Here is a 27244-nt window from a genome sequence, read left to right as displayed (position 1 = left end):
TAGAAGCCATTTCTCTTACAACCACGCAAGGGAAAAACATACCAAAAAAAAAAAAGGTTATCTTTTTCCACATATTAAGACATCCACCTTGAAACACATGCACTTGGATGCCTTGAAGGTGCCCCATTAGCTGAAGAGCGGCACAGACTCCAGTCCCTCCATGAGACATGCTCTGCAGGACCCCTGGCAATATTCTGGCCAAAAACAGACAAAAGAGAGCAACTGGGGGCAGGGAACACCCAGCCCCTTCCACATCCCTTTAAAGCCTGAAGTGCATTTGTTCTACTCACATTTTTTTCTCGTAGGGACTGAAGAAACATCTTCACGGAGACCTACCAACCCACTGAAGTGCCTTTGAGAATGCTCCTCCTCCTCCTTCTCCATGTCCTACTGCTGCCACCAGGAGCCTTTCCTGGCGGTAGCTATGCCGAGGCATTACCACACAGTGTCACACAAGTAACACCACACTTATTTTGCTCTCTGCTTGCTTTGCTTCCTTGCAGGTTTCACACCCACTTGAACATTTGGTCCACTAAATAGGAAGGAAGGACTGAAATCATGCCCAGACACAAACCCATCAAGGGAGGGGAAAAAAAAAAACCAAACAGCCACTGTTCCTTAGCTGGAAAATTTTCTTTCTCTGCTAGATAGTTTTTCAAGTTTACAAGTTTGAGCTACGGAGTAATTTTGCAGTTTCGGTGTGTATATCAAACAAGGAAATAGCTTGCTCTCTAAGTCCCTGCTTTATTCAAAGGAACCGAGGATGCGATAAACAGCACTTCCTTGGCAAGCAACACATTGCGCCGGCAGCAAAATCAAAGTCGGAGGTGGCTGAACAGGGTTAAACCTCGGACCATCTCATCAGTGTTTGCAATTTTTTATACTGCAAATGTGTTGTTTTTCCCCAGTTGCTGGATCATATCCCCGAGCAGGAATTCCCAGCTCGCAGATTAGAAAGAATCTTGCAAACCAGCCCCACTCTGTACCCTCGTATATCACCATCATTAGAAAAGTGTGCGCCCACAGAACGAATCCAAAATCTCTCCTCCAAAGATCATGCAGCCTAAAAAGCAGATTCCCCAGCCTGCTCCGGCCGAGCCGCGCTGTCCCAGGGACACAATGGAGCTGTAAAACCAGCCAGGCTTGTAATTGCTTTGCATCACAAATATCCCGAGCAGCCAGACCACACTGGTGAACCTGGCTGTAATGGGAGCAAGAGCAATAAAAGTGTAGAGTACATGTGGGCTACGGTATGAGGAGATGATGGTTATGCTATTGTGCCCTCCGTGCACCACGGTGGCTCAATGAATTCATTATCCCAGCGTCTTTCAATTTGATTTTCTTACACACCACCAGAGAAGCAGGGTTTAAGGGGGCTCTGAATGGACACTGTGAAATTCAGGAGTGGCCCTCAATTATACGGAGAAGCACAGTAAAAAGTCCAGATTCAGAAGAAGATAAGAAGAAGAATGAAGAGGGTAATAAAATCAGCTTGGCAGACAGAAGAAGGAAGCACAGACACATCCTGACATCCTTTTTTTTTTTTTAAATTTACAGATTGGGAATAAACTTCACCATCCTTCCTAATGACATCGAATGAGGGCTCAGGAGCCTCAGCGAGCCCTCACTGCAATCATACTGTAAAATCCAGCATCACAAGCTGGCCGATGGCTATGTTTTCCCTTTAAACTCCTGCTTGGAACCTCAGTACGAAAATTTAACTTCTATTGAGCTTCCATCGCGCAATAGCGTCTGTATTTCAGAAAGACATAAAACAGCGTGTAAATGCTGCTTGCCCTGAGGAGCCCCAGCAAACCAGGGAAGCAGCAGCCAAGGAAGATACCCAGGTGTGCCAAGCAATGCCCTGATGGAGGAGAGACTCGGGATGGGCCACGGACCTGCACATTCCCAGCTGCCTCGATCGTCTCCACTTTCTAATCTCATCTTTCAGCAAGAGTGCAATGGGCTCGGGCGGTGTTTCATTTAGGAGTTTAATTGGGTCCTTCCTCGCTCGGTGAGCAGAGAGGGGCCGAGAATGCTCCCCTGGCCCCGCACGTCCCGGGTGAACGGATGCTCCCGCAAGACGTCACACAGCTTGGTGCCTGGCAATTTGTTTACTTAATCAGATGCAGAGCAATTCGGTGGCGGTGGAGAGGTTTCTATTCCAAGCAAGCAGACAGCAATTAAACGGCCTGACCCACACACCCTCAATTACAGCCGAGCTGCGCAAGGGTCTGTTTACCAGCCCAGTTAACCCGCAATTATGGATCCTTCCACTGAGGCCTCAAACCAGCAAACTTCTTGAAAAATATTTTATTTCCTAGTGAAAATAAAACCAGCACGTTCTGTTACTATCTCAGTTTGTTTATTAAAGGCCTGTCGCCAAGTTGAGGGCACCTTTCTCAATATTTTGACCAAGCCCTCTTACGTTACCTGTTCTTACTTAATTTTAACTTTCCCTGAGCATTTTAATACTGAGTAACACACTGGAGTATTGCGGTGCATTGGGCTGTAAGCCTGGCCAAACACAGATCCCATTGAGAAACCTTCCAGGACAACCCAGAGAACAGGTGAAAATGGTGTGGGGGTATAAGAAACACTCCAGCATCATCACGCTATTCAGAACACGCTTATTTTGCAAAGCTATAGGCAGCTTGAGGTCAAATGCTGTCCCTTCTACAACCACTAACGTGAATCACAGAGCTCAGACCAGCTGGGGAGAGGAGTACAGAATTTTTTGGGGCTCTAATATGCTTTTTTTTCGCCCCTTCAGCCAGAAATACAGTGTGATGGGCATCAAGGCGCGAAACATTTCTCAGCCACTTGGCTGACAGCCATGAGGAATGCTGGCCCGGAGGGGCCTTTACTTCAAAGCTTCACGTATGCCCGAAGACGGGTTTAAAAGTTACATTTTTGCGAAGTCAAGTGCACAAACACCCGGTCACACGGTTTCCAGACATGTGCTGGTGCAGGGCCATCGATCGGCAGGATGGGAACGGGGTTTGCAGAAGCGCTGCAGGCTGACAAGCCGTGCACTGACATTGCAGATGAGACACGCAGAGTCCTAGGGAGGCCGGGAAAGCCACTCCAAGCACTCCTGGCTTTCTGACACCCTACAGGAATACTTTTACATATGCAAGAAGTGGTCCGCAGGCACAAGGTTTCGCACCGGGCAGTTAATAGGAATGAATGAATGACACAGGCACTCAGTATTTAACACACATTTCTCCACACTGAGTAGAAATGTAACATGTTGACGTTTTAGAGCTGTGAAATTGTCACAAAAATTGCTGATAACGTTAAAACAAGAAATGCTATGGCATTAGCCAGACAAATGCATTATTTCTGCTAAGAAAAGTAACTGTCAAAATTAAGCCCATTTAGCCGTCAGCTGCAAAGCTTCCATTAAGCCTCTATATTTCCTCACCACGGCAGGCAGAGAGCCAGAAAGATCAACAGATACTAGAGAGGCAGGCAGACACACGAACATCTTGATGTGCCTGCAAAAGGAGCAGATGTGGAGACTGAAAGTCCATACTGTGTCCAGTTCTGGGCTCCCCGGTTCAAAAAGGACATGGAACTGCTGGAGAGGGGACAGCAAAGGGCTGTGGAGATGCTGAGGGGACTGGAGCATCTCTGTGCTGAGGAAAGGCTGTGAGCCCTGGGGCTGTTCAGCTGGAGAAGAGCAGGCTGAGAAGGGATCTCATCAATGCTCAGCAAGAGCTAAAGGGTGGGTGTCAGGAGGATGGGACCAGGCTCTTCTCAGTGGGGCCCAGCAACAGGACGAGGGGTAACGGGCACAAACTTGACCATGGGAAGTGCCACCTAAACGTAAGGAGGAACTTCTTTGCTGTGAGGGTGGCAGAGCCCTGGCACAGGCTGCCCAGAGAGGTGGTGGAGTCTCCGTCTCTGGAGACATTCCAAAGAGGATGTTAAAGGTTGTCTGAAACCGGCAGGGGCAAGCCCAGGGAACGGGGAGTGATGGTCAAAGTGTTCTCCCCTCCTTTCCCTGAAAGGACTTCTTTTTTCCCAAAAAAGTACTATCCCCTGTCATATTGAGCATCACTTTCCCAACAGCTAGTTGCTGGAGGTATGCCCCTAGGTGACTGTCACAGAAAGAGACGTGCCTTGAGAGAGTGAGCTGCAGCCTGCCAGTTAGTACAGCTGAGCAAGCTCGCAGAATCAGTTACTCTAGCTAATTTTTATCACTTTTATATATATATATAAAATTTTATTTTTTAAATAAGCCACAGCTCTTTGCTGCAGAGTCAGGGCAGGGCATCTCATCTATCATCGCCCGTCCATGGGGCTACACAAGGTTCCTTCACCCTGGGTCTCTGCTCCTACATTAGGGAAGACTACGTTCACCCACAGTTTGTGATGCACTTCGGGATCAATAGGTGAAAAGCACAATTACAGTCATTATTTTTATTAAAGGAGGGCTATGAGACAAAACGCTGTAATTATGCGGCATTCCCGAAGAAAACTCTAAAACAATGCAGCTTTCAGTGATGCTGTGAGAGGCTTTGGTGCTATTAGCATAGAGCAGCATAGAAGAATTTTATCTCTCTCATATCTGTGCGTGTAAGCGTGTCCTATCAGATGTGCATGGGTATAACTGAAGATACCCAAGAATGAAAATCCAAAGGAGAAGTTTGACTGACACCGAGAGAGGGCATTAAGAAGAATGATAGAGCAAAACCTAATGGTTTCTAAAGAAATCTGTTCTGCTAGTGTGCTGCTAGTGCCTTTTTCTACACCCCCTTCCACACACACACACACACAAATGCATTCACAAATGCACTGCCACAAAACTAACTGTACAATGACTCAATGCCAAAGAAAAAAGAAAAGCGCCTTTTATTCATGGCATCTCACATCAATGGCTACTTTATATTAAAATCAAGGCACATGCTTTCCAAACTTAAAAGCTGCAGCGGGGGGAGAAAAAAGACAAGTCTTCCTCCTCTGCCGTTAACACTTTTCTATCCACTGCTGAGAGTTGGCCAGAGGTCTCTGCTGGAGCCACCTGCAGCAGAAGGGCAGGAGAGGGAGGGAGAGCTCAACTTTCCCAGCTGACCTGCCTGCAAAGGAGCACATTTTGATGGCCCTGTGGCTGTGGAACCCTGCCTTGTTATCAGGTGAAAGTCCTTTTCCAACACAGTCACCCCTAAACGGGAAGATATTCCTGACACACGTTCAATGAAAAGTGCTGTCACTACGACTCATCCTACCTGCGACCACCGTACCAAAAATGTCCCGAATGACTCCAAATTCCAGTGGTCACGTTTCTGGAGGAGCATCGGGTGACTTGGTAGCTAAAAGCATACCTCAAGACAGACAAAACTCCCGTCACTAATCTCACACAAGAGCTTTAAGCACTTGAAAACCTCATTTATTGGATAAGGCACTGGAGTGTCTCTAAGCAATGTACAGTAGAGGGTTCATTTTACCTTGGCATAACTGTATGATTTGCTGTTTTCTTTCACTGCTTTTGTGATGCAAATAAATAGCCCCTCCCTCAGAAGATGGAAATATAGTTACAGCCTGCGCGAGGTACTTTTTATCGCTTGGAGCTGTTTTGGTGGTAGGAGTTCTCCTGCCTTGACAGGATTCCCGGCGCGGCGCCGGGGACGCGCTGGCAGCCCAGCGGTAACGGCGGAGGCATCCTCGGGCTGGCGAACTGGAAACCCAGCATCCTGACAGCCTGCTGTCACCATTCCTCAGCACCACTCACAAAAGCGTGGGCTGGATGGCATTACAGCTTTTTTCCCTAGGTTACAGAGTCTAAAGATACAGTAGGAGGGGAAAACAAAACAGTGGGAATACATGGAAAAACAAAATAAGAGCTTTAAGCTGGAGACAAAGAAGCAAAGCTTGCGCTACTGGAGCAGGGATCCAGAAATAGCGTGTGGCAGCAGTCAAAACTTGCTCTGAATGTAGTCTAAGCCTTGCAGAAATGCCAGGAAAAATTTTAGACTGCATCGTCCCTCCCCCCCAACCACCACCACCAAAAAGATGACACACAGCACAAGTTCAGTACGTGAGCAGCTGTTGCCGCACAAAGGGGGTCATTTCAGCATCACCCCTTCACAAGGGCTTCCTCACCATAACACTTCTCACACTTGCAGCAACAACCCAACCTCCCAGTCTCGGGAGTTTAGGCTACTTCTGTTATTTATCACCTTCCTTTTGCAGCATTTGAGTGCAGCAGGTTTTTTTCTTAGCAGCTTTGCTCTTTCCATCCTAGCACAGACGACACGTGTTAGTTTTTACCTGTGTGGCTCACCCCCTTCCCTAGTTTCACTCCAGTTTAATTTCCACATATGAGGCATCAGCCCCACCTTGCCCCGCACATCTAGCATCACCCTAGAAGGGACTAAGAGGGACAACCCACCCTTGCTTTTGTCTTCATAGAATCACAGAATCATAGGGTTGGAAGGGCCCTCTGGAGATCATCCCGTCCAACCCCCTGCCACAGCACGGTCACCCACAGCAGGTGGCACAGGAACGCCTCCAGGCGGGGTTGGAATGTCTCCAGAGACGGAGACTCCACCACCTCTCTGGGCAGCCTGTGCCAGGGCTATGACACCCTCACAGCAAAGAAGTTCCTCCTCATGTTGAGATGGAACTTCCCGTGGTCAAGTTTGTGCCCGTTACCCCTTGTCCTGTCGCTGGGCCCCACTGAGAAGAGCCTGGCCCCATCCTCCTGACACCCACCCTTTCAGTATTCATAAGCGTTGATAAGATCCCCCCTCAGTCATCTTTTTTCCAGACTGAAGAGACCCAAATCCCTCAGCCTTTCTTCATAAGAGAGATGTTCCAGTCCCCTCAGCATCTCCATAGCCCTTTACTGTCCCCTCTCCAGCAGTTCCCTGTCCTTCTTGACCCGGGGAGCCCAGAACTGGACCCAGCACTCCAGCTGTGGCCTCCCCAGGGCAGAGCAGAGGGGGAGGATGACCTCCCTCCACCTGCTGGCCACAGTCTTCTTGGTGGACCCCAGGATGCCATTGGCCTTCTTGGCCACAAGGGCATATTGCTGGCTCATGGTCACCCTGTTGTCCACCAGGACTCCCAGGTGTCTTTCCACAGCGCTGCTCTCCAGCATGTCAGCCCCAACCTGTCCTGGTGTGTGGGGTTATGTGTGGGGTGTATGCAGTAAGCATCCTTGCAGATGCTGCTGCTGATGGCAGAGCACTTCTGGGAAGACGACATTAACTAATTTGTGCTCACGAGTAATTCCAGGGCTGCAGAACAACTACAGCTCAGGTACCAACCTTAGCAGTGCAAAAGTCAGTGGACAGGCTTAAAGTAGGGACATTGGCTTTAAAACTCAGATGTACAACTAAGCAGCCTACATTTACACCCTTTCTGTTTCACAATTTGTTTGTTTACTTATTAACATGTGAGCGGAAGCTTCCACCCCACTTTATGGGCAATTAGGAGAGCTGAGGATTCAACCCAAAGCCAATCCACAGGAGCGGAAAACAATTTCATTGCACGCTGCTCTGTATATACGTTTTTAGGGTGCTGAAGAAACGTTTTTAAAACTCCTACTCTCACCAAACAGCACATTTCCAGACAGCCCCTGCAATCTGTTTAATAATCGTCCTACCGAAAGCCCAGTCATTAAAAACCCAGCAAACAGACACCAAATCTTCTTTGCTAAACCATGACAGAGAGATAGCCTAAAACAAAGCAACAAACACACAAAACTACTGAAGCTCTGAACTGAAGCACCCAACAGACTACACTCTTTTTGCAGGACATGATTCAAGTCAATTACATTATAAAAAGAAAATCACATTGTGATACAGAATGAGATTAAGCACCAAAAGTCTTAATAGCAGCTCGGCATCTTCCGAATATCTCGAGAAAGCCACTGCTGGGCTTGGAAGTCATTTTTGTTCAATACTGGCCAGCCCAGGGGCACAGGGGCTATGTTGGGAAGAAGAAATAAATTCACGTCTGAAGATCAAGGGTCTTGCTGTGTAGGTTGACAGCTTCTAAGGTGCTGGAGAGAAAAAACAACGGTAATTAGAGAGCAGTGAGGAGGAGACACAGCTCACACCCCCTGCAACTCTATCAGAGAGTAAAAGAGCACCACTTTGTTGTTGTTGCTGTTACTGAAGATATATATGGACCAGAAATCGTATTTATGTGCAGAAAGGTGGGCTATTCATCATCCCAAAGGATTATAATAACGATGTTTATCACACCAAAATCCCTCTTGCCGGCCAGCAACAGCCCCACAGTCCATCGGCAGGAAGGCAGCGATCACAGGGCAAAATCACTGATGATGCTTCTCACGGTCCCAAGATTAAAAGGTAACTGCATCAAAAAGCAGCCACCTATTTATTTAGCACTAACAGCAGGCATGGCACGACGGGCGGAAAGGAAAGCAGGTGTAGAGCTAAAAGTCACCGTTATGCAAATACAACTCCAAAAGAAGTGCTCACAGCTGAGTAGAGCAGCTCTGCTCACGGCAGACGCAGCTACACATCAAGATCTTAATGGACAGCAAGAAAGCCTGGAGATGCCCCACCTGCCCCGTAGCAAATACCAGTACAAGGGACTCCAGGAGACTCTTGGAGAAAGAACAGCGTTCAGGAGGGGAAGACGTAACGTACACAAATGAGATCAGACTTTGCATCTCCAATGAATGAGACTCCACTTTGCTCTATGAGCAGTCACAAATAAGAATCTTGCCCAGAAATATTTGCCAGAAGGCCAGCCCTCTGGCTCCTGCTGAGAGCTCGCTTCATCCTTTGGAAGAGCTTTATTACGTGGTCAAGAATGCAAAGACCTTCACCTTCAGAATATAATTTACTTGAAAGCATCTTTTTGCAATAAACACCCTGTAATTTTTTCCAGCTCTCTCCAACGTGCAAGGTATGCCTCTCAATAAAATATGTGAGAAGGAGAGGAAGAAGATTGCGTGTGATTTGCTGGCAGCTGGACTGTAACTTTTATCAGACAGCAATACCCACGCACTCGCTCATCACACTCCGGCGCGAGAGCCAAGGAGCAGGCTGGAGCGCAGAAATGGCACTCACACCTCACTGCAGCGCAGCACAGAAGGCTGCAACCCCCGGCCAGACACGAGCCATGACACATGCCAACGTTGGAGAACAATGAAGAGATGCTAAATTACACTCTGTTCTTTCTGCCATCCTCTTTCCGTACTCCGCTAGCTCTAAAACTGGCTCCTAAGGGGAAGGTTCCATCTACGTGCTCAGTAGCATCTCCTCCCAGAGGACGGGGCATGTGCAATAAGGTGTTTCAAAAAAACAAAGTTTCCTCTTCGATTTCCAACTGGAATTTCAGCAGAGCATTAAAAGAAAAAAGTCAATTTAATTAGCGAGATGGCACCCAAATTATCCCCACAACTCATTCACATCCACTGGGATCACCTGGCAGGTCATGGGCACGAAGGTCACAGCTACTTGGTGCATCTTCTGGCACAGGCTGCCCAACGGCCACTACTCCCCTTCCTTCTGGTACTCGCTCACAACCAGGGTTTAAATCTCAAATCTACTTCTTTCCTTTTTTAAAATAAATTTCATACTGGGTGTATTTTGTTTGGAAGTAGAAGAAGCGAAGGCTTACTTCATCGTCTGACCCCCGTGCTCTGGCCTTGGGGCTGGGGGGTCTCCAGGGCAGAGACTGGAAAGCATCCAGGAGGTGTTTAAGGTCTGAAAAAAATAATAAATCAAAATCAGTGCCCTCACTACCACCCTGGCCTCTCCCTGTCACTCCCCAGGCAGGTACATCTTTCAGCTGACAGATGGCCTATTCAGAAAGCATTTGAAGATCTCTGCTGAACTTTTAATGAAGATATTTCCAGCATTAGAATTAACACTCCGGGTTCCTTCCACCTGCCTCACCTGGTACCGTGATACCCCTCTGGTACATGTGCAGCAGAGAGACCTGAAAATAAATCAATTAAAGCACACGCACTTGGAAAACAGCTGCACAGTAATTATCACAAAGCCAGAGAAATTAGAAACGAAGAAGGAAAAATCTGCCAAACTTGATTTTGTCCTTGATACAGGTTAAAGTCTGAGTAGCAGGACTCAAAACAACTGCACAAAAGATGCTCCTGTCTAACATTCATGGGCAATTTTAAGGAAGAGAAAGGGGAGGAAGGCAGCAGTAAAGGGTGGCAGCATCACTGCCTGGGTGACACAACTGGGGGTTTGTGTTGGGTCTGAGCAGCTTTACCATGCAGTAAAACACGCTGCCGCGTGGTGCCCTCCCCAGGGAAGGGCATCCCAACCCCATGGGTGTGTTCGAGACAGGCAGAGACAGGAAAGCTCAGAGACTTTGGTGTCGAGGAGAAGGTACCGCATGTCTCACGTCTCCCCTGGCCCTGGTCTCTGCTCCCCCCTGAGCCGCCAGACCCTCCCGGCACCCCGCACTCCTCCATCTGCCACACCTCACACAGCGCCAGGATTTTTCACAGCTCAGGAGCAAAACGTGGCCCTGCTGGAAAATGGAAACAATCAGGAAAAGGGCACTCAGAACAACCTTCTTTTTTTTTTCCCCCAACGCAGATGCAACAGCTTTTTCATTTTTTTTTTTGTGCACCTCGCCTCTAAGCTTGAAAGCTCAGGATGGCTTTGCTGAAGGAGAGCATTTAGCAAATCTCCTTCTCTGGGATGACAATAAACATCCGCTACATCTTGCAGTCAAATGGCTCACAATCTCCAGGCAGTGCTAGGGCAGGCGAGTCTCCAGACCACAGGGCATCACACTAAGAGCGATGCTGCGCCACGGAACATGCCCCGTCTCCTCTCCAGCCAGGGATGGATCTCTTGCTCAGAGCAGCACAAGGAAAACTTGTACAAAGAGGTGTGAAATGATCAGACGGTGTCAAACCAGCCTTTGTTGTGAATATTACAGACATCTCCAAAGCTCTACGGTATTCCTTTGGTTGAAGCTTTGTGGATGCTCGTTTTTAACAGGAGCTGCTGCACAATGCCTTAACTGTGCAGATATGCTTGGAAACCCAAACATCTATGCTACAGGTGTCTTAAAAGATGTCATCTGAAGATGACGGTCTTCACTGATCCCTTTCCGAATATCTCTGGGGATCGTTTCCACAGCAGTGACTGGCAGCTGCAAGAGCAGGGGCACCCGAGCAGCGTCGGGTGATGCCCCACGCTGGTATGCCCACTGTCAGCCTGGCTTGTGTCACGTTGGAGAGTATTTAGATTAATCCAAGATAAAAAGCTGAAATTCTCTTTCAAATTGCATCTCTGAGTCCACCCAGCTCTTTCAAGGGCTCTACTATTAATAAAGTAAGCGGGAACCAGCGTGTCAGGGTTCGTGTGACCCTGTTCCTATAAGCCATTTAACAGCCAGACTCAACCTCCTGGTGGCACAGAAGCAACTGCCATTACACATTTTTAAATGGCTTAATACAGAAATGGGGAAAAAATAATAATTGCCCTATGAAGCATTAAGGCTTTCACTTTAACAGTCTTCCTTATTCCCTTTTTCCCCAGTTTTATAGGAAAACACCTAATGCTCTTTCAGAGAGTATTACAACTACTAGTAATCTCATTTTGGGGAAGCGAGGGGAGAAAACGCAAGCTGGAAGGGACAGGACCCGATTTCACAACCACTGCTGCTGAAATTCCACACACCCCCCCTTTTTTTTTCCCCACCCTCAAAAATGGGGGAGGAGAAAGGAGGAGTAAAACAGAAGGTTCAACTTCTGCTTCTGCTACCAACACTTTTCCCGTCTCTACGTAAGGAAAGCAAGTGCCCAACTGACCAGACAGGCTTAGAGCGGCACCGGAGCTCAACCGAGCACTGGACATGGGAGGAAGATCAGCTTCTAAGGAAGATCAGATATAAGGACTGCAAAAGGCAGGAGAAGAAAAAGAATACAACAAGCTGTTGGGCACAAATGCAGATTGCAAATGGCAAAACACTGACTTAGCAAGGGAAAGCACTCCCAAAACCTTTAATATCTTCAGAGACAGCAAGGCCAGCAGTATTTTGCTATTAGTCCCTTTGTCGCAGGGGCACGGCTGCAGAGGGGCAGCACACGGGGGAGATAAAGCACTAAGCCTTAACTGCGGGGGCATGACAGGCTGGTTTGGGTATGTAAGATGCAACTGCAAATCCTGACTTAATCACAGAATCATAGAGTAGTTTGGGTTGGAAGGGACCTTTACAGGCCACCTAATGCAACCCCCCTGCCCTGGGCAGGGACACCTCCCACTAGACCGTGTTGCTCAAAGCCCGTTACACCAGCTAGGTAGGCATGCCCAGACTGTAACTAGATTTTTAAATAGAAGATACTGTCCCAAGTGAGAACAAATCATGCCTTGGACTAGAAAGAACAGATTTATCCATATAGGTGCATGTGCATACACATACACTCACACCTGAAGATAACCGCCTCCTCTATTTCCTCTGCCCGTCTCCACGCGTTGCCTAAACTTTATCTTCCAGGGTTTTTTTACAGCAAGCAAGCAGGAGCTGACCACCCCCTCCTTTCTGGGAAAATATTTCCTTCTTTGACGTCAGCCGAGGAGAGGAGGACAGCTTTATTTCATCTCCTCATTCCTACTTACATCACCCTGGCTAATGTTGAAACAACACTTTTTCTCCCCTGTATCCATATGCTTTAAATAACGGGAGACAATTACAAGAACCCTTAACCAGACGTTAACAAAAGCTAACAAAATTTTGCTTGCTTAACTTTTGTTGTTTTTATTTCTTTTAATTGTTTTAGTCCCATTCCAAACGGAGGTCTGATTTATTGCCTGTTGCATCTGTCTCTGCTGTTGCTGCCTTTCAAGCGCTTCTTTCCTTTGCAATGAGTACGTTTGGATTATTTCTTCTTCCAGTTAGACTATCTTACGTTTTTCCAGTTTGAGCCACATCTAGCTGTTTCTTACCCATATTGCTAGGTTTCTGTGTTTCATTATATTATTTTTCTGCTGTTATTATTATTTGTAAAACTTCCTAGCTCTGTGTCATTTGGAACGTACACTAATGTGCCATTTATCCTTTCTTTCGGACTATTAATTGTGCTGCTAAATACTTCCCTGATTAAAGTGCTTAACATTAAATTTGAACATTAAGTGCAATATGAAGTTTTTATATGACAAAATCCAAATCCTGCCCTACTGCACATGTCAGTGCTTCGCCCTGAGTGTTTAACAGTTCTTCCCCTTCCTGCGCATTAATTTTGGAACATCACAGTTAAAAGACAAATAAATATATATCAGGACAAAATTAGGATGACAGAATTATAACTGTGTTTAATTTTCTTCTATCTTTAATAAACCCCAGCATAATGAGTAGCATCTACATTGAGGCTTGATGCTTGCGCATTCCTGGATCAGTACCAGGAGTAGCTTAAGGAATAAAGGAATTGGAATGTCTAAGGAAAAATAGTGTTTAACAGGTTAAAGATTTCTTCTTAATTTTATCAGAGCTTCTTGACTGACAGCCTGTATCCCCAGTCCAGCTCAATCTCTCTAAATTGAACTGTGAATAGGGAATATGTTAGGAGGGCTGGAGCCCCTCTGCTGTGAGGACAGGCTGAGAGAGCTGGGGGAGTTCAGCCTGGAGAAGAGAAGGCTCCGGGGAGACCTTCCAGCCCCTTCCAGGCCCTAAAGGGGTTCCAGGAAAGCTGGGGAGGGACTCTGGATCAGGGAGGGGAGCCATAGGATGAGGGGGAAGGGTTTCAAACTGCAAGAGGGGAGATTTAGATGAGATCTTGGGAAGAAATTCTTTGCTGTGAGGGTGGTGAGCCCCTGGCCCAGGTTGCCCAGGGAAGCTGTGGCTGCCCCATCCCTGGAGGGGTTCAAGGCCAGGTTGGACGGGGCTTGGAGCAACCTGGGCTGGTGGGAGGAGTCACTGGGCAGGAGGGTGGCACTGGGTGGGTTTTAATGTCCCTTTCAACACAAACGACTCTATGATTCTATGAGATGGCCTTAAAATGGTCCCCTTCCTCCACTGGAAAAGAGACAGACATCGTTGCTATTACAAGTGAACACACTTCTGAGCATGGGACTCCATTTACACCATTCTGGGCAATTCTGAATAACTAAAAAGTTGCTGGAGTTATAAGGGTATTTTCTACAGTACAGGTCAAATGAAGCAAACAACATTTCCAGGAGAAAGTACTGCTCCTTGCTCCAGATCGGTACCTGCTCAAACGTTAGGCACAACTTGCGAAAAGCAGCTGGAAAGCTAAATATACATTCACTGAAATCCATACCTAGGGAGGGTAAGAGGAGAGGCATAAGTGCAAATTAAGACCCAAATAATACAAAGTCAATTTGTATAATTTTTAAGCACAGGATGAAGAGGTAAAGAATAACAATTAAAACAAAAAGCAATCAAAAGGACTTTTTTCACATCGTTTATCAAACATATGACAAACCTGTAAAGTCGCTGACTCTGCACAACAAAAATTATTAAAGAATTCTGTATGTGCCTGGATTTACAGAAAAACTTCCCCGAAGTAAAGCAAACTGGTAAAACTACCAGGGATCAGCCCAGCAGTCAGCACCGACCTGTTTCCATCGCTGTTTGCTATGGGCAGGTCCATGCAATGCTGGACCAGGACATGGCATCGGACATCAGGTACAACGCAACCGCACCTCTGATTTGTGCCGAGATCAGCTCTGTCCATGCAGCGTGGCTCATTGTTTAACGTCATGTGTCTTTCTGAAGGCACCAAGGACTCCTCGCACGGCACTGAGGAGCCAAGCTTCACGGTAGCCTCCTCTACCCTCACCTCCCCCCAGCCCCACCGTCGCGTCCCCACCTTCCGCGCAGCATCCAGAGAGCATCTTCCCTCCAGGCCTGCCTCTATCCCAGGCACAAAGCAGCGCTGTTAATTTTATTCAGCTTTCAAAGCAATACAGACTCTCTGCCTGAAATCCTCCTCAGCTTGTGTCAGGGAAACCACGGTCCCGTCTTTAGTCAGTTTTTCTAGTTGAACTGATGCGCCCACAGAATTAACACAAATAAACCAGACTGATGGGCCAGAAGCGTTTTTGTAAGACACAAGGCAACCGTGCCACCTTGCTGGTGCAGTATCTACACTAAGATAATAAATCCCAAATCCCTTGCAAAATGCCTCAGTAATAGGACAGACACTCCTGCCCCTTGGGACAAGCGTTCTCCCGAAATTTAAGAGCACGGTCCCCACGGAGAGAATAACTGCTCTGAGCTGAGCGAACAGCTACCAGTGGAAGGGGCAAACCAAAAGTATGAAAACTGCTTTTCCAGCCTGCACATCTCCATCTGGAACAGGTTTTTGTGCGGCTGCTGATTCAAGCGTTCGCTGTCCCCGTCCCACAATCCCGGGCTCGACACAGCAAACCCCGCTCCACTCTGCCTTCCTCCCAGTGTCGGCAGAACCAACAAGAAACAGAGTCAAACACGCAGCCCACGGGACGGAGAATAATAATGGGCAGCTAATTTACAAATAACCCCGTTTCTAATCATTCCCTAATAATTACCAGCTGCACCAAAAAATTTTAATCTTCTAGCATGCAGCAATTAAATGTCTCCGAAGAAAATAGCTACACAATAGGTTGGAAAGCTGTTAAAAAACCCCAGCGTTTAATTCTGCTGTTGTTGGGCGGGTGAGGCTGGGATTGAAGCAAGCTGCCGTGACCAGGCGGAAGCAGGGGAGAGCAGAGGAACCGCAGCAGCACCGGAGGGACAGCATGGGGGAACGGTGGCAACGAGGTGTCTGGACCAGGGCCGGGAGGACGGCACAGCATCACCAGCCACCAGGCAGGGAAAGCGCAAAGAAAACGAGAGGGAAAAGAGGAAAAAACAAGTGTCACCCCCTTCGCAGTGACAGGTAAAGAGCTGTCACCACCTCCTCGCAGGCAACACCCAGTGGAGCATCATGCGACAGATGATCATTTATTATTCTCATACAGGTTTATCTGTTGACACTTAATGGCTGTTGGTTTTTTGTTGTTTTTTTTTTCTTTTTTATCATTTGGATTTATAACTCTTTGTGAAAAACCTTCTATGAATTCCAAATAATCTATACAGAGTGCCAAGCAGCCTGAGATAAATTATTCATGACAGGATTGATTTCACAGGTATGAGATATATATATATTTTTATATATAACTTAACAATTTCACGTCTATATCTTGCAAAGGTTGCTGTATAAATATAGTGCGATGCTCACAACATGAGACACTTCAGAAAAATGAAATAAAGCTATTCAGTTGTAAACGAAGAAGAAAAAGAAACCCCCGACAACGTCGCCACACAAATCACCTTTATAGCTTCCAGAAATTTAGTGACAACGTGCTTCTGACACTTCTACTTTATCCACATGGATCCTGCCCAGACTTCAATCTTCCCCTTTGGTTACTCTCACCCTCTTTTATGCTCTCTGAAACCGGTCTGATTTTATCATGGTTCCTTTTCTGTATGAGTATGGAAAGAAAAATTGTTTTATTTTGGCAATATTATTTCCACCGGCATATTAAACATAAAATCTAAAAAAAAGTGGAAATCACCCTAACGAGTTGCTAAAAGCAAATCATAAATAGGTTCTTCATAGAAGTAAGTTTTACCATTTAAAAAGCACTATACAAAGTTATTTCACACAGCTCAGTTAAACAGTAAAGCCTCGTAAAAGACACGACTTTATCAGGGTAAACGCAGTTCTTCAGCGTAAAGGGCAAACACGGCAAGCGCGGTGGGTAACGCTCTCAGGAAGCAGCCATCTCCAAGAAAAATGCTCGGGAGCACAGACTTCTCCTACCATGCACTGACTTCATGGTTTTTATAGAAAAGTGTTTTACAACGAATTTTCATGCTCATAAAAACGGTGCCAGAACGAACGTCTTTGCAAAGCAAAATTCCCATCCTGGGGATCCTTAATCCCCTCTCCACCGCAAAGACTGGAAACTCGCCTCCAAGTCCAAGCCCGCGTTCACTCCAAAAAGTAACAGTAAAAACGCATTGCAGAAGCTGTTAGAGTTTCTTTACTTTAGGATCAGACATGTTTAATCCAAGTTTACAAGGATGAAGGGTTTTCCCTCAGAATCCAAAGGCTGTAGACCTCCCGCCAGGATCCGAGGGCAAAGCTGGGTTCTTCACGCCACCTTGCATACCCTCATTGCTCATTTAGTACCAGATCTGTGAGTCCGTTCACACTCTCTTCTCTACCAGGACAATCAAAATGCTTAAAAATCATGAAATCTTATAACGTAACTCTGCTGATAAAGTAGAGCAGCCGCTCCGGCTCCTGCAGATGAGGTACGTCGCCATTGCAGAGGCAAAGTATGTAACAGCAAGAAGCATTTCTGCTAGTGAAGCCAATTTAAAAATCTTTGCACAGATGAGGTAACATTTATTCAAAATGCACATTACCGACATAAATTCAAGCACGATTTGAACAGGAAAACCTATTTATGTAACTTCTTTCAGCACAGTTATTCATAAAACTCTTAAAGCTTGAAACCGAAGCAGATCACTGAGCTTTCAATGAAGGCAAGTCTCTGGTTTGGCATTTTTTTCCCCTCAAATTGAGTACAATTTAATCCTTCAAGTAGTCCTAAATGGGGTCTTAATCAGCTCTCCCGAGCCAGCATCACTCAGGATGGATGGCACCAAAGCCAGTCCCACTTAAATGCCATTGGACAGACCAGGATCCAACGAACTGGTGACATTAGGCCACCTAGGTGAAATTATACCCACCACAAAGCATAGAATCACTGAATGCTTTGGGTTGAAGGGACCCTAAAGATCACCCAGTGCCCCTCCCTGCCCTGGGCAGGGACACCTCCCACCAGCCCAGGTTGCTCCAAGCCCCATCCAACCTGGCCTTGAACCCCTCCAGGGATGGGGCAGCCACAGCTTCTCTGGGCAACCTGGGCCAGGGGCTCACCGCCCTCACAGCCAAGAATTTCTGCCTCAGATCTCATCCGAATCTCCCCTCTTCCAGTTTGAAACCATTCCCCCTCATCCTATGGCTCCCCTCCCTGATCCAGAGTCCCTCCCCAGCTTTCCTGGAACCCCTTTAGGGACTGGAAGGGGATCTACGGTCTCCCTGGAGCCTTCTCTTCTCCAGGCTGAACTCCCCCAGCTCTCTCAGCCTGTCCTCCCAGCAGAGGGGCTCCAGCCTTCTGAGCATCTTCGTGTACTCCTCTGGACCCGCTCCAACAAATATTCTGAAAAGCATTCCCCTGGCTGATTGCTGTCAGTGGGTCATGCTCTGACACGCATACGTGAACTGATCCATAAAGAAACAGCAACAACAACAAAAAAAATCTCTGCTTGAGATCTTTTTCCAACTTGGGCCAATTCTGCTGTAAAATTCCCCACTATGCACGCAGCAAATTGATGAACAAGGGCCCAGGTACCACACCGAAACTGCATCTTGAAGGGCAGCACTAATCCAACCTGAGCTCACCCTCCTGGCTCTAAGTTGCTTAAAACTTTGGGTAATTTTCATTTTGGTGGCGAGTACATCAATTCTCCTCTTCTCTGGCCCCTCTCTCTCAAGTGCAACCTCAGTTGACCCACAAGCGGTGCACCACCCAAGTGCCAAACCTGGTAGACCCACATCCTGACCATCCTGCTGGCCCTTGTGAATGGATCCACTGGGAATTACTGCAGAACCACAGCCTGTAGTTTCTTTCCTTTAGTTTATGCATTTCTTGCAACCGAGGTTTTCATCCTTGATACATGAATCGGCCCACACCCCGTCTAGGTATCTCCATCTGGTTTTGGATCTGGTCTCCTACTTTGAAGACCTGCACTTCTCCTTGCAGGCAATGACTGCTGGTCCTGCAGCGTCCCAGCTGATGCTCCACCCTGCACCCATCCTGCCCTGCACCCATCCTGTGCCCAGGGACCACACCAGAAGTTCAGACCTCCGCTGCTGTGAACAGTGCCAGCAACGGGTCAGGGGCTCTGAGTCCACATGGGCTTTGGTGGGAGTTTGAAACACACCACAACTCCTGGAATCACCATCTGTTAATGCCCCCAATTAGAGGGATACAGACAAGCAGATTAAATTAGGTAGGCAAACAGAAAGGCTGCAGGAGACTTATCGCTAAATACAATTACCTCTACTTGAAAAAACAAACCACTGCCAAGTCTGCAGTTGCTAGTACAGAAATCTGACTTGAATACAAAAATAAAGACCAGTAATGATCAGGAAAATTAACATCTAGCAGTACATTTCTCAGAGCCCTCATCAGCAACCGACTTTCACAGTTCTCTGGAAGCACAGCGTTCAGCCTCACCTCTCCAAACATGCTGAAAGATGCTGCCGCTGTCCTCTTTTTAAAAATATGTTAGAGCTGTCAATATTAAAGGGTGCTCCAAAGAAAGTGCAAGACAAAAGAACACCTATCTCCGTGCAGGAGCCAAGGCAAAGAGAGATAAGGGACCATGTGAAAAAATCAGGATACAGAAAGATATAGCAAGCATTTAAGTGAAGACGCAGCACAGTGCAGCAAGCCTAATCACTAACAGCATGCTGCAATTTTTCCTTTAGTATTGAAACAATTTGCTTGTCAATATTTTGTTTTGGCTTATGATTTTATTAAATGTTGCAACAATAAGCTATGCTTCCAGTAAGTGTGGGAATTAATGAGTCAGACCCTGGACAAGAGCAGAAAAATCTGAGGCCAATTGCCACTTCTGCGATGGATCCGGTTCACAGCCTGGGACTGATCCAGCCACGCACTGAGCACCTTCAGCTCACGGCTTCGGCAGAGCAAGAGCGGACACACACGTCCAGGCTCTGGGCACCCGGACCCTCTGCAGAGCCAACGGGTATTAATTAAACACCAGCCCCATCGTGCCCTGGCACAGCGGCAGCACCCAGTGCTGGGTGCCGCGGAGGCACTTAGTGACAAGCACCCAACCTTGGATTCAAAGTCACAGAATCATAGAGTGGTTCGGGTTGGAAGGGACCTTAAAAATCATCTCATTCCAACCTCCCTGCCCTGGGCAGGGACACCTCCCACCAGACCATGTTCCTCCAAGCCCCCCTTGTCCAAGTAGAACAAGTTACTACTTGTTCAAGTCCAACTTGGCCTTGAACCCCTCCAGGGATGGGGCAGCCACAGCTTCTCTGGGCAACCTGCGCCAGGGGCTCACCACCCTCACAGCCAAGAACTTCTTCCTAGGATCTAATCTAAGTCTCCCTTCCTTCAATTTGAAACCATTACCCCATGTCCTATCATTACACTCCCTCATCCAGAGTCCCTCCCCAGCTTTCCTGGAGCCCCTTTAGGGACTGGAAGGTCACTATAAGGTCTCCCCGGAGCCTTCTCTTCTCCAGGCTGAACCCCCCCAGCTCTCTCAGCCTGTCCTCACAGCAGAGGGGCTCCAGCCCTCGGATCATCTTCGTGGCCTCCTCTGGCCCCGCTCCAACAGCTCCGTGTCCTTCTTGTGCTGAGGGCTCCAGAGCTGGACACAGGACTCTAGGTGGGGTCTCACCAGAGCGGAGTAGAGGGGCATGTCCTCATCCTCCAACTGGGGAATGAACCTGGGTGTAGGACAGGGAGCTCTGGGCAAGGTTAAACCCCAGCACTGGTGACTACGTCTGCTTTTAAGATAATTGCCAGGTAGCAGCTTCCCCAGGCACCAAACCAGCCCCCAAGCACAAGCGAAGGCACAGCCGTGGCACGGTGTGGGGGCCTGGCCCTGGGATCCCATGGTCCCACCATGCCCACAGACAAGGCTTGCAGAGCACCCAGCCATCACAAACAGCTCTCTGGGCAAAACATAAGGCCCCCAAACACAAGACCGGCTGCTGGTTCAATGCAAACCCACAAAGAGTTTCTTGCTCTCAGACAGCTGAACATCAGCACAGTTAAGAGCAACATAAAAATAAAGAACAAAGAAATCTATTGCCTGGGCTGAGTGCAAGCGCTCAGTGCTTAACTCCAAAAAACTACTACTCTAAACTGAGTGGGTTTCATGCTGGAAAAGGCTAGCTCGAAATGGCTCACTAACAGAACAACCCCCCCCCCATTTCCAAAGGAATAAGGAGTGCTGAACAGCAAATACAATAACAATTTCTCATTAATTAAAAACAGTGCAGCTTCTACAAAAATTACAGACAGATGGATAAACAAAAATAAAGGAAGAACAGTAGTAATAATTGTCAAACACTTGAAGGAAAGAGGAGGAAATGGATGCACGCCTTGTTTTTCAAGGAGGGGAGAGACGGCTGGAGCCAGAGCAAGGAGGGGAGGCTGCAGGTGAGCGATGCTGCCAACCTCGGGCACGGAGACAGCACTCGCGGGCACCGGGTGGTTTGGAAATGCTGTCAGTGGTGGCTAAAGAAAGAGACTTTGGCTATAAAAGGGGCCATTTCTATTCTGAACACTATGAATAAACACAGCTCGCTTAAAGAATCCAGGCAAGGAACGAGGCACAGGTGGAAAAAGCTGTAGACGAGCCCTAAGCAGGAAACAACCATCAATGCTCAGCAACAGCTAAAGGGTGGGTGTCAGGAGGATGGGGCCAGGCTCTTCTCAGTGGGGCCCAGTGACAGGACAAGGGGTAACGGGCACAAACTAGAACACGGGAAACATCTGAACATAAGGAAAAACTTCTTTGCTGTGAGGGTGGCAGAGCCCTGGCACAGGCTGCCCAGAGAGGTGGGGGAGTCTCCGTCTCTGGAGATTTTCAAATCCTGCCTGGAGGCGTTCCTGTGCCACCTGCTGTGGGTGACCCTGCTCTGGCAGGGGGTTGGACGGGATGATCTCCAGAGGGTCCTTCCAACTCTGATCATTCTGTGATCCTGTTACCCTCCAGTAATCCAGTGCAAAAGCAACCCCCACGGAAGCAGCCCAGCAGCCTGCCGACGCACAGGATGGGAAACAAAAAGGTTTCCCTGTGTACCCCAGATCCCCAACACGGCACACGCAGCATGAGACCCTGGCACATAAAGAGGATTTGGGTTTTTTTCCGGGGTGCTGCTCAATGCATGCATCTCTGCCTGCGTGGAAAACACAGAGCGATGCTCGCGCCTGGTCCCTGTTGGGAGGGGACATCCACAGGCACCTTTCCCTGCAGCCAGCCCCCAGAAGACGACAGTTGTGGTCGCTCATGGGAGCCAGGGCTGTACTTCCCAGAGCAGGGGATACGATGGCTTTCCCTTCAGTCTGGGCTGAAATACAGTGTCTGAGATTTCTTCAGCCTGTTTTGCAGCCTGGCGATGTTTTTTGTTCTTTTTGGATAAACTTCAGTAGGAAACAAATCTTTTAACAGCCTTTAAATCTCTCACCCTCCGCAGCAAGGACGGTTCCAGTTGGTGGATCATCCCAGCTGCCGAGCTGCATCCCGTGGCACGGGACAACCCTGGCCTTGGGGAACAGCAAACAGAAAGCTGAAAATGCTGGATGAAAAGGATGGATGGACAGCCTTGGGACACCAGACACCTCGGCCAGGTTCCTTGCCAGGGGGGGAAATATGTACAGATCTGATTTTGCGTGCAGGAGGGCCAGGCTGCCCCGGGCCAGCTTTAACAATGTGAGAGGATGAAGAGAAGAGTGGGAAAACTGAGCACGAGTTTAGGTCTACTGCCAGGATAAACTGGAAAATCGGGAGTAACTTTCTTCAATGCAAAAGTCTTCAGAGAGTCAAAACTGTCAGTTTTGAACACTGCACCCCCACAGACCTCATTTACCCTTTCCTGCCCTTTATTTGAACATATTTTAGTAGCATGGGGAAAAAACCTGAATCATCCCAGAGCCTACATCTGCCAGAGCCTTTGGAGCTCAGGCTTCAATGTGCTGCCACCAGGAAAGGAGGAAAGAAATTGAAAAATGTGAAAAAAATGAGACAAAGTAAAAAAAAAAAAAAAAAAAAAAAAAGCAAAACAAGAAAACCACACAAAACAAAACAAAAAAAAACCAAAAAAAACCCCAACAAAACAAAAACACAAAAAACACATGGAAAGACAGAGGAAGGATGGCAACGTAACAGCTACCAACTACAGCCAAGAGATCTGCCATGGATCTGCAGGATCAGGCCTTACCCATGGGGTTTTTCAAGGGCATCCCGCTTGCCTGGCTGCCGTCAAGTCCCTCCCATGGCACTGGCACAGGATGGCAAAGCACCTGGCACACACGGCCGCTGGAACGGGGACAGTCACTCCTGCAGAGCTGTCTTTTTTGGTGTTTTTCTCCAGGGCTTCACCTCGCTCACACGCGCGGAGGCGTGGCAGCCATCCCCTCCAGAAGACCCAGCAGTAAGATGAGGGATTCGGCTTCCAGCCCAATGAGCAAAGGACAAATGGCAAAGCCTGTGGGACATACTGCAGTTGGCTGGAGGAGGTTTGCATCCCTACATTAGTGCCATCATAGCCTTTGGACCGATATGGAAACCGAGGCACAGAGCTGACTGACACGCTCAGCATCACAGGTAGGATAAGACAGAAATCCTCACTCCTCATCTTTGCTACGCTGACGCAAAACACGCCTTTGGAGGTGCATTGTGACACAGTTTTTCATAAAATGCAGTTGTTCCCAGTCATTAAACCCATCAACTGGCTGTTGCTCTTCTACAGGAGGCATTCACAGAAGCACAGAATTGCAGGGTTGGAAGGGCCCTCTGGAGATCATCCCATCCAACCCCCTGCCAGAGCAGGGTCACCCACAGCAGGTGGCACAGGAACGCCTCCAGGCGGCTTTGGAATGTCTCCAGAGACGGAGACTCCCCCACCTCTCTGGGCAGCCTGTGCCAGGGCTCTGCCACCCTCACAGCAAAGAAGTTCCTCCTCATGTTTAGGTGGAACATCCCATGTTCCAGTTTGTGCCCGTTACCCCTTGTCCTGTCACTGGGCGCCACTGAGAAGAGCCTGGCCCCATCCTCCTGACACCCACCCTTTAAGTATTTATAAGTGTTGATAAGATCCCCCCTCAGCCGTCTTTTTTCCAGACTGAAGAGACCCAAATCCCTCAGCCTTTCTTCATAAGAGAGATGTTCCAGTCCCCTCAGCATCTCCATAGCCCTTTACTGTCCCCTCTCCAGCAGTTCCCTGTCCTTCTTGACCCGGGGAGCCCAGAACTGGACCCAGCACTCCAGGTGTGGCCTCCCCAGGGCAGAGCAGAGGGGGAGGATGACCTCCCTCCACCTGCTGGCCGCGCTCTTCTTGGTGCACCCCAGGATGCCATTGGCCTTCTTGGCCACAAGGGCCCATTGCTGGCTCATGGTCACCCTGTTGTCCACCAGGACTCCCAGGTGTCTTTCCACAGCGCTGCTCTCCAGCAGGTCACCCCCAACCTGTGCTGGTGCAGGGGGTTATTCCTCCCCAGGTGCAGCACCCTACACTTGCCCTTCTTGAATTTCATAAGGTTCCTCTCTGCCAGACACCTGCAGCCAAGTTGTCCCAAGTCCTGGGAACGGGTTGGGGGGTGCAGCATTTTGGGCTCCCGGCAGCTTTCCTTGTAGCGTCCATCCCGCCCCTCTGCAGGTACCACTTGGCTACACCCTGCCCCAGCAAAACCCACTCATCGTCACATTCTGGAGGCTGTGCTAATCTGAAAACCCCTTCCCACAACGGTGGCTCACTCCCCAGCACATAAGGATGCACTTCTTTAATTAGAGTCCGTTCTTTATTGAAAAAAAAGAAAGGCAAACAAACACCAACAAAAAAAAAAACACACACACACACACAAAAAAAAAAGGGTTTATACTGTCCAGGCTATGAGAACAAGTTGCTAATTTTTCCTGATAAAGCCTGGCACCCTCACAGACTCACCGACCTTATGTCCTAGACTGGCAACTCTTCTGAAAGACAGCAGCACCTTGGCAGAGCTAATTGCATCTGATGCTCAAATTCTGCAGAGTGCATTAATAAATGGTTAATTTATAACTGCACATGGACACATTTAATCAAAGTTCTTCACAAGGGAAAGTTACAAAACAAAGTATAAAATGAAGTTATAGAAGTTATAACCCAAAACGCTTTGTAACAATTTCAGCTTTTTTCCCATGCTCCCGCTCAGGTAATTTTATGATACAATATAAAAAGAGGCTTAATTAAATAAACAGTGAGGTTCTTGAGGGCCGCCGCTTGTGAAACATGCATCAGCTCTCTTGGAGCGCATCTTCTCTTTGACAAAAATACACAGAACTTAACCCAAAACCTACACCCGCCTCTCCTGAGCCGCCGCGCAGCAGGAGGGTGGAAGCGAGCCTTGGTCACAGACAAGCAGGACATTCCGTGGGTGCCTCCTCCAGCATCCAAGGGGCAAAGAGGAAACTTCCTACTCGCAGCAGAAGCAGTGGTCCTCCTCGACTCTTCACCCACCCGCCAGGACACCAACCACCAGCTTTTCTCCAGCCCAAGGTATATCTAGTACTTTGAGTAGGTAGCAAAAGTCTATCAGGGTCATTTGATCTAAAACATGGCCAACCCTTGATGCTACTCAGAACTTAAAGAAATTTCACCACAGCGGTGAAGTCAAATATGAGAAAAACAACTCGAGTTTTTGCAAACTGACTTTCTTTCCCCCTCCCCATTAAACGCTGAGGGTGTTCTACTGAGTGTCAAAGGTGGGCTGTATAACATTTTACCAGCTCTGAAATAACGCTTTTTACTCCGCGTCTCGATTTGCCCACGACTCGAGTGACACCGCGTGTTGCCAAGAGACGCAGACTCTGTGAGGCTTTTCAGAGCGCGCTGCTTGCTTTAAGGCAACGTGCAGTTTTCCTTGGCTTTGCTCCAGCTCTCCCAAAAGCCAGACTAATCCTCCAGGCTAGCACTGCAATCCCGATGGGATCGCAACCACCAGGCTCTTGATTCCTCCCTTCTAGCAGCCAAGACCTCCTGCTTTCGCTAACATCCACACGAAGAGTGAGAAACAGAGAATGTTCTCCTCTTCTCGTTAGCCAGGAGTTAATTAGAAAAACTAAAACAGATAAATACCCAGCTATCATCTTCCTTTATTACTGTCCACGGTAGAAAAGCAAGAGCAGATGCCTGCAGAGCTCTCACCCCTTTGCTCATCCCTCCTCCGCGTACCCTCACCCATCACCCCAGGACAGATAGTCCCCAACAAGAACAATGCAATATTTGCATATTTAATAGTTACTGCTGTCGGCTTTTCTGTAAATGCCTAAAGGACTGGTCTACATTCCTTATTTTGTCACGACTTACTCCCTACAGGTAACTTCAATTATTTTAATTTAAGCTCTTCCATAGCTTCTAACCATAAACCACTTTGTACAACAGTGCAAAGAAGTGCTATGCGTCTTTGTCAAAAGTTCCCAAATTTTGCATAAATTATTCTACTGATAGCTTGGAAGAAGTGCTTCTATGAAGAGTGAGGGGGATGGTGCCCAGTCTCCTACTCCTGTGTCCTGCACCGCTCTGCAGGTCCCCACCGCGTCCTCCACCACCCTGTGAGATGAGGGATGCTCCTGACAAGCTCCCAGCTCTGTGCAATGCCCTGCTCCCTCCTGTATTCCTTACGGCAAAAACATAGCCCACAGCATGGATTTTCCATTCCGTGTCCCTCCCAGCCTCAAACAGCCTTCTTGTGCCCCAGTGTCTTCGTGGCTTGATTTAAAGTCTCAGCTGAAAAGCTCCTTCTGCTGCTTAATTGTGCTTAGATTTCTGATTTTTCACCCGTTCTCCTAAAGCTCACATACAGGGCTTACGGGACTGCATGACTGCTGGGTACATACGCATCATCCTGCCCCCAAAACCCCCTTAACTTCTGAACCACCGAGTTCGTTCCTGTCACCTCAGACCAGGAGACAGCAGCCTAAATTATTACTTTCCCACCAACTTCATGGAAACAGAAGAGGCAAAACAGAGTGACTCTACCTGGGACCCCATGAAATGCCAGCATGAATTTATTAGACCACTAATGGAAGAGGAGAACAATATTTTGCATGCCCTAACCTGCCGGAAAGCTTTGTTTGCAGTTATTAGACACCAGAGAATATACACTCCTCAGTGAAGCGTCCCCTCCCGTGTAGATTCTCTGATGTCTAATAGGCATGGAAAGCCAGTCAAAGCTTGTCCTGCAAAGTCGGGGCATTCGTAATAGCTCTGTCCATTGTAGAGTCTCTGATGCCTAATAAATAGCTCACTCTGAAGTCTTTTTTAATTTCATTAGAAAGCCGGTAGACCTCAAGACACAAGTCTGTTGGAAATGAGATTGCATCCGTTCCAGGGGTCACCGAATGTCTTCCTTGTTTTCCCTCTCCATTTTACTACTGCAAAATCGTTTAATTGAGCATAGTG

The 27244-nt window shown here is 47.9% G+C and overlaps 1 protein-coding gene across 9 annotated transcripts in view; it reads right to left on the bottom strand.

The window, feature by feature from the left end:
* The window catches only part of HIVEP3 (HIVEP zinc finger 3), a 289740-nt gene that overhangs the window by 211885 nt on the left and 50611 nt on the right, over positions 1–27244 (bottom strand). Inside the window, exon 3 of one of the 9 annotated variants that reach the window (XM_054223793.1) lies at positions 9610–9695. The exons of 7 other annotated variants lie outside the window; for them this stretch is intronic. The gene's annotated coding sequence lies outside the window, so the exon portion shown is untranslated. Of the gene's footprint in view, positions 1–290; positions 356–9609; positions 9696–27244 lie in introns of those variants that run through there. One more of the 9 variants, XM_054223797.1, reaches the window with a different exon arrangement.

Source organism: Rissa tridactyla, chromosome 18 (genome assembly GCF_028500815.1).
Source record: "Rissa tridactyla isolate bRisTri1 chromosome 18, bRisTri1.patW.cur.20221130, whole genome shotgun sequence".
NCBI classification, from domain to species: domain Eukaryota; kingdom Metazoa; phylum Chordata; class Aves; order Charadriiformes; family Laridae; genus Rissa; species Rissa tridactyla.
Note: the sequence above shows the minus strand (reverse complement) of the source record. Positions and strands in the feature narration are given on the sequence as shown.